We start from the raw sequence: 8,933 nt of genomic DNA, 5'->3' as shown, positions 1-8,933 counted from the left end.
CCCTTCCCTTTTTCTTTTCCCTTTATCACTTCTCTCATCCACATATACCTTATCAGACTTCCTCATCCCTCTCTGTCCTCAGAGACCTCTCCTGTTCCCTCAGTTCCACCAAACCTGTCCTTTCCCCTTCACATCTTCCTTTATATATCTTAAACTTCTCTAACAGCAAGGGTAAGTTTTCTTCTATCCATCAGTCTTATCTGTCACAATCACTTTGCACCCTTTACCCCATATTGAGAAAAGGAGAGGCTGAACAACAAATAACCTTTGTGCATGTTTCATACCTGTGTATATTTCTAACAACAGCAGCAGCAGAAATTTATCAGTAACTATAATATGAAGCAAAGACTTTCACTTTGAAACTAAGTGTTTTGAAACAGGACAAAACATATTGTTGGATCCGACAGAGTGGACAGTGATGTGTTTTAGCAATTTTAGCAGATGAGTCACTCAGGATTGTACACCACGTTCTATTACGTAGCAGACGACCTCTCACCCCTTCCCAAACAACTACATCATCCCATTTATTGTGTTCGTGTGGCAGAAATTTGGGATCCACGGGTGCACAAGAAAGACAATGGAATACCTGGTTCAAAGCAGTGTGAAATTTGTGCAAGCTGATTTTGATACAGAAATCACTGCACATTCTAATAAACTAATTAGATTTATGTTGAGCTTAAAAAACAACACATTTCCCTTCCTCTGGCCTAAAAAACCAGACACAGCATTATCTGATAGTTTGTTACAATGATTAGAAGCTGATAACTAGGTATTAAGTTATTAATAAACCAGTTTATTGACAGAATGAAGGTGCTGCATGAAGCAGTGGTTATTGTGGAATATGCATCTCTATCACATCAAACACTGAGACTAAGCAACCTTATTTGTATGGCAATAAACCTGTCAGTCTTCAGCCTTGAATTTATCTGACCAGATCACATTTTGGGCTGGACAATACCTTAAGAGAAATGGGTTAAACCCTAGCAGGCATTCGCCCATGTGGATTCTCCTCAGACATCTTGGAAAAGTGTCCTCTAGGCTATCTTCATGGTTTGCTCTCCTCCTCTTTTCCACTATGTATAGACCTATAATGCCCCACACTCATGATGAGGAAGGAATGCCAGTGTAAGAAAGAGGAAAGAGGCAATGTGAAAAAAGCTGAAAAACAAGCTGAGAGAGGATGACAAGGACTCAGACAGAAAGAGAGAAAGAGGGACAGGGTGCATGTAGGAGGAAATTGGAGAGAGGAAGGAGGAGGAGCTGGTAGTTTGAGGGGTCGAACACCACCTGGTATTTCTTTACAACCAAGGAAAATGCCTAGAGAAATGATAATAAAATAGAGAGAAGTCGCAGAGCCTTCTGTTGCTGACAGGAGCTGTGTATGTGCCCTGCAAGAGGCGTGTGTGTGTGCGTGTGTGCAAGTGTGTGATGAATAATTCATGGCTGTTCATTAAGGAGAAAAAGTGTGAGTGAGTGATTGTGTAAGGGTGTGTGTGTATGTGTGCACCCTTCGTTGCTCCGCACCACGTCGCCTGCCTTGTGGCTGCCATCTGGCTTCACGCCATCAGAGTGCCACCCTCTAAAGCCCTCGCACTCGCAAACATGGCAGGAGAGGAGAGGAGGAGGGGGAGGGTTGTGAGATGTGGGGTGAAGGTGGAGTGATGGGGAATTGGAGGGGCAGCGTATATGGAGAGGAAAGAAGGTGACAGAGCCGCAAGAGAACATCTCCATTTCACTGATCTCATGTTTCGTCCACAGTCTGATAAAGTGAGACATGCATTTGATGCAGCTGGATGTGAAGTGTAATGACAGACCATCACATATGATGCGAAATTATGCACTGTCATGTCTCAACATAGACCTCTGCATCTGCTTCTGCCCTCTGTTGACTCTGTTTACCTCTGTTTACTTTACTGTATATAGGCTTTGGTGCTTTGGATGTGCACATGCTACTGTGTTCCACTGGCACAAACCTAAATGTCACGTTTTTCTTGTGAGAAATGTCTTGTTGATTCATATGTTTTGTTCCTTAATATGAGGAATATATGCCTTTTTTCATGGCTCAGCTGTTTTTATATTATCATGCTGATGAGAGCATTTATGTGCAGTATCTCACCTTTGTTAATTAGCTCATTTTCTTATTAACTACTATCAACAAAATCAATGATGGTTGAATTTCATTTTGTTGCTTCGGTTTCTGGCATTGTGTGGGCTAACTCAATATCACACTGACATGGCTTAGTGGAACATTTACAGGTGTTAATAGTAGCACCTGTGAATTTCCTATATGACAAGACAAAATGTCTGCTGTGAAAAGGGCTTGTACATTAATAACAAACAAAGAGAAGAAGTCAGATCTAAGCTGGAGGTTTGTTTAAACCAGTTGAAGAGGGTAAAATTATTAAGCAAAATTACCATTGTAAGTAAATGGCCTTAGTTTAACACTAACCTGCTGTGCTGTCACTTTAAGTTTAACCTGCAGATAAAAAGGTAAACAGCTGGCTTGCTTAAAACCTGTAAGAGCATCATGTTAGTCTAGAGGGAATGGCGGGCTTGACTTGGATAAGCAGCAATGTTAAGATACTTTTGTGTCCACAGTAAACTGGAATGATCTTTTTAGGAAGCAGCTGCATAATCATTCACTGGGATGTTTATATGCACATAGAGTCACAGATACAATTGTACAGTACTTATTTCTGCCAGAAACCTTCTCCCCTACAGTCACAGACATTCATTTCTTCTTTACCCTGTGGGTCCACCAGCCTCAGTTCAGGTAGGGCTGCTTCCTACTACTGACACACTTCCCTCTGCTCATGCACATGGCGAGTGACCATGGCAGATGATTGAGTATTTGTAAGTATGAGCTGTATGCAATGTGTGTAATCAACACAAGCAGCTGTGGTTGCAAGATAGTGTCCAAAAATGAGATGCCAGGTGTTTGTGTGTGCATCTAGTGTATATGTGTGCGTGTGTCCATCTGGAGGGTTCCTTGGGGTCACAGTAATCTGGCACAGCAATCTCACACTGTAATCATCTCAGTGCTCAGCAGGTGGCTCGCCAGAAGGCTGGGGAGAAAAGTTTCTGCACATTTTCCCTCAGCCAGCTACGGCCATTCTGCTATATAGAACAAGAGCACTCAGAGAGCGCATGTACCTCCACCAAGGCACAACATTCGCTCATGCAAATGGGTCCCTTGTGAAACATGAGTTCCAGAACAACACAAAATGTTCCCTAAAATCCTTGATCCAGATCGGATGTGGATGATTGTTTAGGATGTAGTAGGCAGTAATAACTGTGCATCTTATCTGAACATTTCAGGGTTCTACCTTCACTATAGGCCAGGTTATGATAGAAAACATGTGTTAAATGGGGTTTTCAATGTTAAATTTAAATAGTTGCCAGATCTGGAATCTGGATCAGATGCAGATGAAATGTGGTCTGGTGATAGGCATTGCCACCATACATATGTGTGTCAAATTCCAAATGATTTTGATATCTGTTGACTTAAATATATATTTTAAAAATGTTAAAAAGAGGGATTTTTGTGATTTTCCTTTTTTTAATTCTTTGTGACCTTGACCTTTGACCTTTCTCAGCCAAAATCTAATCACTTCTAGGGTTGGTTCCCACCAGTGTCTCTACCAGGTTTGCTAATGATCCATCCAGCCATTTCTCCTTAATCCTGTTAAACATAACCTCCATTATCGAGGTAACTAGAGACATACAATATATACTGAACATTACACATGTAAGTATGGCTCCTTGTGAAGTCTCACTGAACTTAAACTTACTCTGTGTATAAAGAAAGATGAAGTAAATCACAGTCTTTACCAGGTTAAACATAGGAGAATCATGCATATCTAAAGATAGATGAGCAACTTTCATATCACACCTGCAGCTGTGAGTCGGCCACGTTGACAGTGCTGTCCCCAGCTTTGGTGCATTAGACACACTCCCTGTGGCTGGTTTACGTGTGGAAAGTGCCAACAGTGGCAAAGGGACAGCCAGCTGAAGAAAAACAACAGGAGCTGCATGTAAGAAGGGACAACAGAATCATTATAGCACAAAGTACAACAGCGTCTGCTCACTATGTCAGAGAACATATTTCCCAATAGCTGTTTCCCCTCTGGGACGAAAGCACCTTATTGTTTTGTAATGGAAGGCGACAGATAACGGAGCAGAAAGGAAAATGATGTATACTCTACCCCGGGTTTTTAAAAAAAAGTTTTTATTTATTTATTTATTTAAGTAAAGGAAGGTCTTAGCTCAATAGCACAGCTATTTGAGGAGATGCGGGTCTTATCATACTATGACAAGCAGGGATAATGAACTTGTCCTATCCTTGTATATTATATATGTGAGTGTATGTGCGGGTGTGTGTTCTGTTTTAACTCGAGAGGACAGCCTGTGTATTGTTGCATAGTGATGAAGAGCCCCTTGGTTATCTTTACCTAGCTTTCTTATCACATCTGCACATGTGACACCTTTCAATAACCCTCACTCCCCACCTTTCTCTCCTCTGCGCTCAAAAAATGAGAGCCAGAGAGATAAAGTGTGTGTGTTTGTGTGACAAGGTTAGTGGATGAAATGAAAAATTGGCTACCTGGAAGCAAGAGTAAGGAATAGAAAGAGAAAATAATTAGAATAAAATGGAAAGTCTTCCAATATGTAAGATTGTGCAAAAAAGAGAGATAGCTGGACATGAACAGAGAATATTTAGCTAACTGCTGTGTATGAGTCGAGCTTTGAGACTCTTTTACTGTACTTGGTTGTACATACTTCAGCGTCCTTACATTTCCGAGAGAAAAGCTGTGGAAGGGTGAGGACATCTCAGCACAGGTGCCTCAATGAGGCAGAACAATGAGACAGTTTCTGGAGGGGGGGAGCTGAGCATAAAGTACTGTTTTAAAAGCTCTGAAGAGTTTGCAGTAGCAACATTTTAATCAACAGCATGCCTTCATCAGAGTAAGAAGAGGTGCTCACTGTAAAATTGCTAACAGCTGAATCTCATATTATAGACAGATAGGTTCTGGACATTTCTTAAACAATGCCACTGCTATACTGCCATAGCATGTACCGTGCTCCGTGGCTACTTCATCAGACAGACATGTACAACTGGATGCAATCAAAAACAACAACCCTGACACAAATTCTAACTTTACAAAATTCATAATGCTCAGTTTTTATTGACATTATCAGAAATATCCAAATTCAGTTGTGTATTTATTACAGGTGTTTCTAACTTTTTTGTCCACCCTATTTTTATACATGAGCAGGGCAGAGTATTAGAATCATGTCTCACAATAATATACTCCAGAACAACACAATCTTAAACTACATCTGTAATGGTATAAACAAAAACCGTACATTATAGGCATTTTAAAAGTAGGTAGAATGGCACTGACATTGGCTAAGTAAGACTCAGTCTGCATGTACTCATCAAGTTCATTGCTGGGAGCATCGTCATTGCTAAAAATAGGTATTACCGGGCAGGAAACAGTTAAGACATTCTGACTAGTCTTAAACAAACCCTTGGGTTTGCCCACAACTCATCTGGAAGAGAAAGATAAAGTTACAACTCAAACTGTCCACTGATCACCTTCTTGGCTCCATTTTGCTTTTACTGTATTCACTGTAGTTGATTGTACACAGTTTTCCTTTGCAATAACAGATTATTACCAACATTTCAGGCACACTTACTTTAGTTTAACCTCCATATAAAGTGGCTAAACCGTGTACTATTCATTTAGTTTAACCTCCATATAAAGTGGCTAAGCCATGCACTATTCATCTAATTAATCTTTCATTCATGTCCTTGAATGTTGTAGGGTTCCCAAATCTTAGCATTAAGTTTGGTGAGTATAATGCTATAGGAATACTGTCCAAAAATAGTAGTGAACTGGAATCATCCTCAAAGTGAAATCTAAATGTAGGAATTTTACTAATTTACTTTTACTTTCAGGCGTCTCTTGGTAGAGCTACTTTGATTTTAAAGTAGTAGAGGATCTGAGTATTTATTCCATCACTGTAAGAGGGAAAAGGTGTGAGAGAGAATGGGATGAAAGAGACACAGAGTGAGGAAAAACAGGGAAATGTAAGAGCAGGAAGTCAGAGAGTTAGCTATCAGGAGTCTGAATGGGCATAGTGTAAAGCAGAGAGCCAGGCCTGCTGGCCAGTTTCCAGTGGGGATAGTGGGTGTCCCTGAGCCAGCTGGCAGCCTGTTGCTCCCATCTGTGGAGCCTAGGAGAGTGTGCAGTAATCTCCTGGAGACAGCAGCTCAGCCCAGGCCAGATTTAAAGGGATATGGCCAGCTGGCCAGGCATGGACAGGTCTGCACCGGGGAGAGTAAGGAAGGGCAGGAGAAGGCCACAGAGGGAGGAGGGGATGAGTGAGTGGGCTGTGATGAAGCAGGTCAGGTGTAATGGAGAGGATGATATGGGAGCTAAGGATTGATGGTCAGGGAGCAATAAAGAGCACTGGTAAGAATGATTATAGTTCAGCTGCCAGCAAATAATGGAACAAGTCTCACTGTAATGTCCCAGCCTTTAACTTTGAAAACTACATGCCAGCTGCAGCAATGTGACTAGCATGAACCCGTGTCAGTTGTGGCTAATGTAAGGCTATATCTCACTGCTCTGTTGCCTTTTCTCACCATTCTGGGTCACAAAACTAATGAAGCTAATTGAAGTGAGTGCTCTGTGCTTACTCCAGCCAAAGATATAAAACAAGCTGTAGGCCAAGTAGCTCTGCTTAGCTCTTGGTTTACGTCGCTCTGTGATTGTTGCAGATGGTAATCAGAGCCCAGCTGGTCTGTCGGCTGCAGCTTAAGGTCTGCATTTCAAAATAATATCAGTCCATTTAATCAACTATTTAACTTTATTTTTAGTGAGAACATTTCTATCAGAACAAGATCATTTCAACAACAGCAACCAAAGGTTTGTGTGTGTTTAGTTGTAGTGTTTTTTGCTCTGTATCTGAGACACATTTGATTGTATCTTTCACTACATTAGATTTAATTTCAGTTTCCTTTGATGGCCTTGATCTGGAAGCGGCAGTTCTGCAGAAACATGGCCCATCTCATGATCTGTTCATTGCTACAGTATATTATGTCTAATGCAGCCAAAGGGTGATGGTCTGTCTGCATGGTTAATTCAGTTCTGTACAAATACAGCCTGAACCTTCTGATAGCCCACATGATGGCTAGGCATTCTTTTTCTATGGCGGAATATCATTTTCGTGTCTAGTAGTTTTCTGTTGGAGTTTACTGACAGGAAACAATCCACCCTCTTGCTCCTATAGTAGCACTGCCGCAAGTCCAATGTTTGAGGCATCAGTCCCAAGGGTGAAAGGTAAAGATAGGTCTGTTAGTAAGAGAATAGATTTGTTGATTAAGTTACTCTTCAGAGTGGTGTATGTTTTCTCCTGAGCATCACCCTAGGCTTTGCCAAATCGATTAATAGGGTGGCAATAGATGCATAGTTGGGGATGTATGCTCTATAAAATCCAGTCAGTCCCAAGAATGAGCATACTTGCTTCTTAATATTTGGCTTGGATGTATCCCTGACTTTTTGAATGTTTTTGGTGTAAGGGTTCCTGTCAGGAAATGTGTGATTTGGACCCAAAATAAGCAGACCTTACAGGGCTTTAAACCAGGAAAGAATTTATTAAAATAACAGTATTTATGGTGGGTGGCAAGAGGCTGAGCTGTTTCTGCCCTGGCAGGATGAGCAGTGGGAAACTAGGGACAAGTCAGGCAAGAACCAGGCAGACCAAAGACCAGGATGTGGAGGTGAGCAGGCAGGTGGATGGCAGGAACCAGGAAGACCAAAGGACCAGGTAAGCGCGAGTGTTGCTAACAGTCAGGTAAACACACTGTGTCAGGGCACTCACTCTGTGGTTGGCAGGCAGGTTAACTAGGCACAGCAGGAACGTAACTAAAGTGTTGCAAAGGAGCAACAAGAATGAAGGGTAGCAGCGGGACTAAAATAAAAAGTTGTATAGAACAGAAAAACCAAGACATAACCAGCGGGCCCCCAAACAGCAGAGTCCAAAAACAAAGACTGGGGAAACCGGGACCAAACAGTAAAAAAAAAAAAAAAAAACAGGAAAAAAAAACTAGACCCACATAAACAACAATCTAATTATAACTATTGTCAAAATTTCTCTTGCTCAGATACACAGGCACACAAAAACAGACACAAACACATTCTACAATCAGTATCACATTGAGAAGGGTTATCAGTTTTTTTTTACTTAACTTAGGGAGGCTCTAGTACAGTTAGACCACTTTTAGAGCGCTTAGAAAAACTTTAAGGAGTTTTAACCATCAAGTACAACATCAGGCAATAAGGAATTTAAAAGGAAAATCATATTGTAAAGCCAGTTGCCAGCCAAAAGGCACCAGATGTGGTGCAAGCCCCAAAGGGATGATTCCTTTAAACAAGTTCCTCTCTCTCCAGCTACCGTACCTTACCAGGCAGCTGTGTCCACCAGCTTTTGACTGCATCACAACCTGCAGGTAAATACAACTAAAACAGAAAGGCCCAGGGTTTGGCAGCCACTCACTCAGTCAGTTAAAGCTTTCAAACAATTAACTGGCACATCCGGGATGAGAATATCAGGGACATACTGTAGCTAAACATAGTTTTTTGTGTGTGTGACATCCCAGTGTCTAGCTCTCTGCTCTCTCCTCTCCTCTTCTCTCTTCTCCTAAGGGAAGGGCACTCGGATTCCTTCAGTGCTGACTGCCTCCTCTCGGACTGCTGTCTTCATGGCAGTTTTTTGTATTATCTCTCTCCTCCATGCAGGGTGCACTAAGGGGTTATGGGCACACTCTGCTGCATGCCATGCCATAAGGTGGGATAAGAAGCAAACAAACACACAGGCACTGCTTAGCAACCCTGATCACAGTGTCTACCAGCGTCCTGATAAGC

This window comes from Monopterus albus, unplaced genomic scaffold (genome assembly GCF_001952655.1).
Source record: "Monopterus albus unplaced genomic scaffold, M_albus_1.0 scaffold4.1, whole genome shotgun sequence".
NCBI lineage: Eukaryota > Metazoa > Chordata > Actinopteri > Synbranchiformes > Synbranchidae > Monopterus > Monopterus albus.
The sequence above is the reverse complement of the archived record's forward strand: the minus strand, read 5'-3'. Positions refer to the sequence as shown.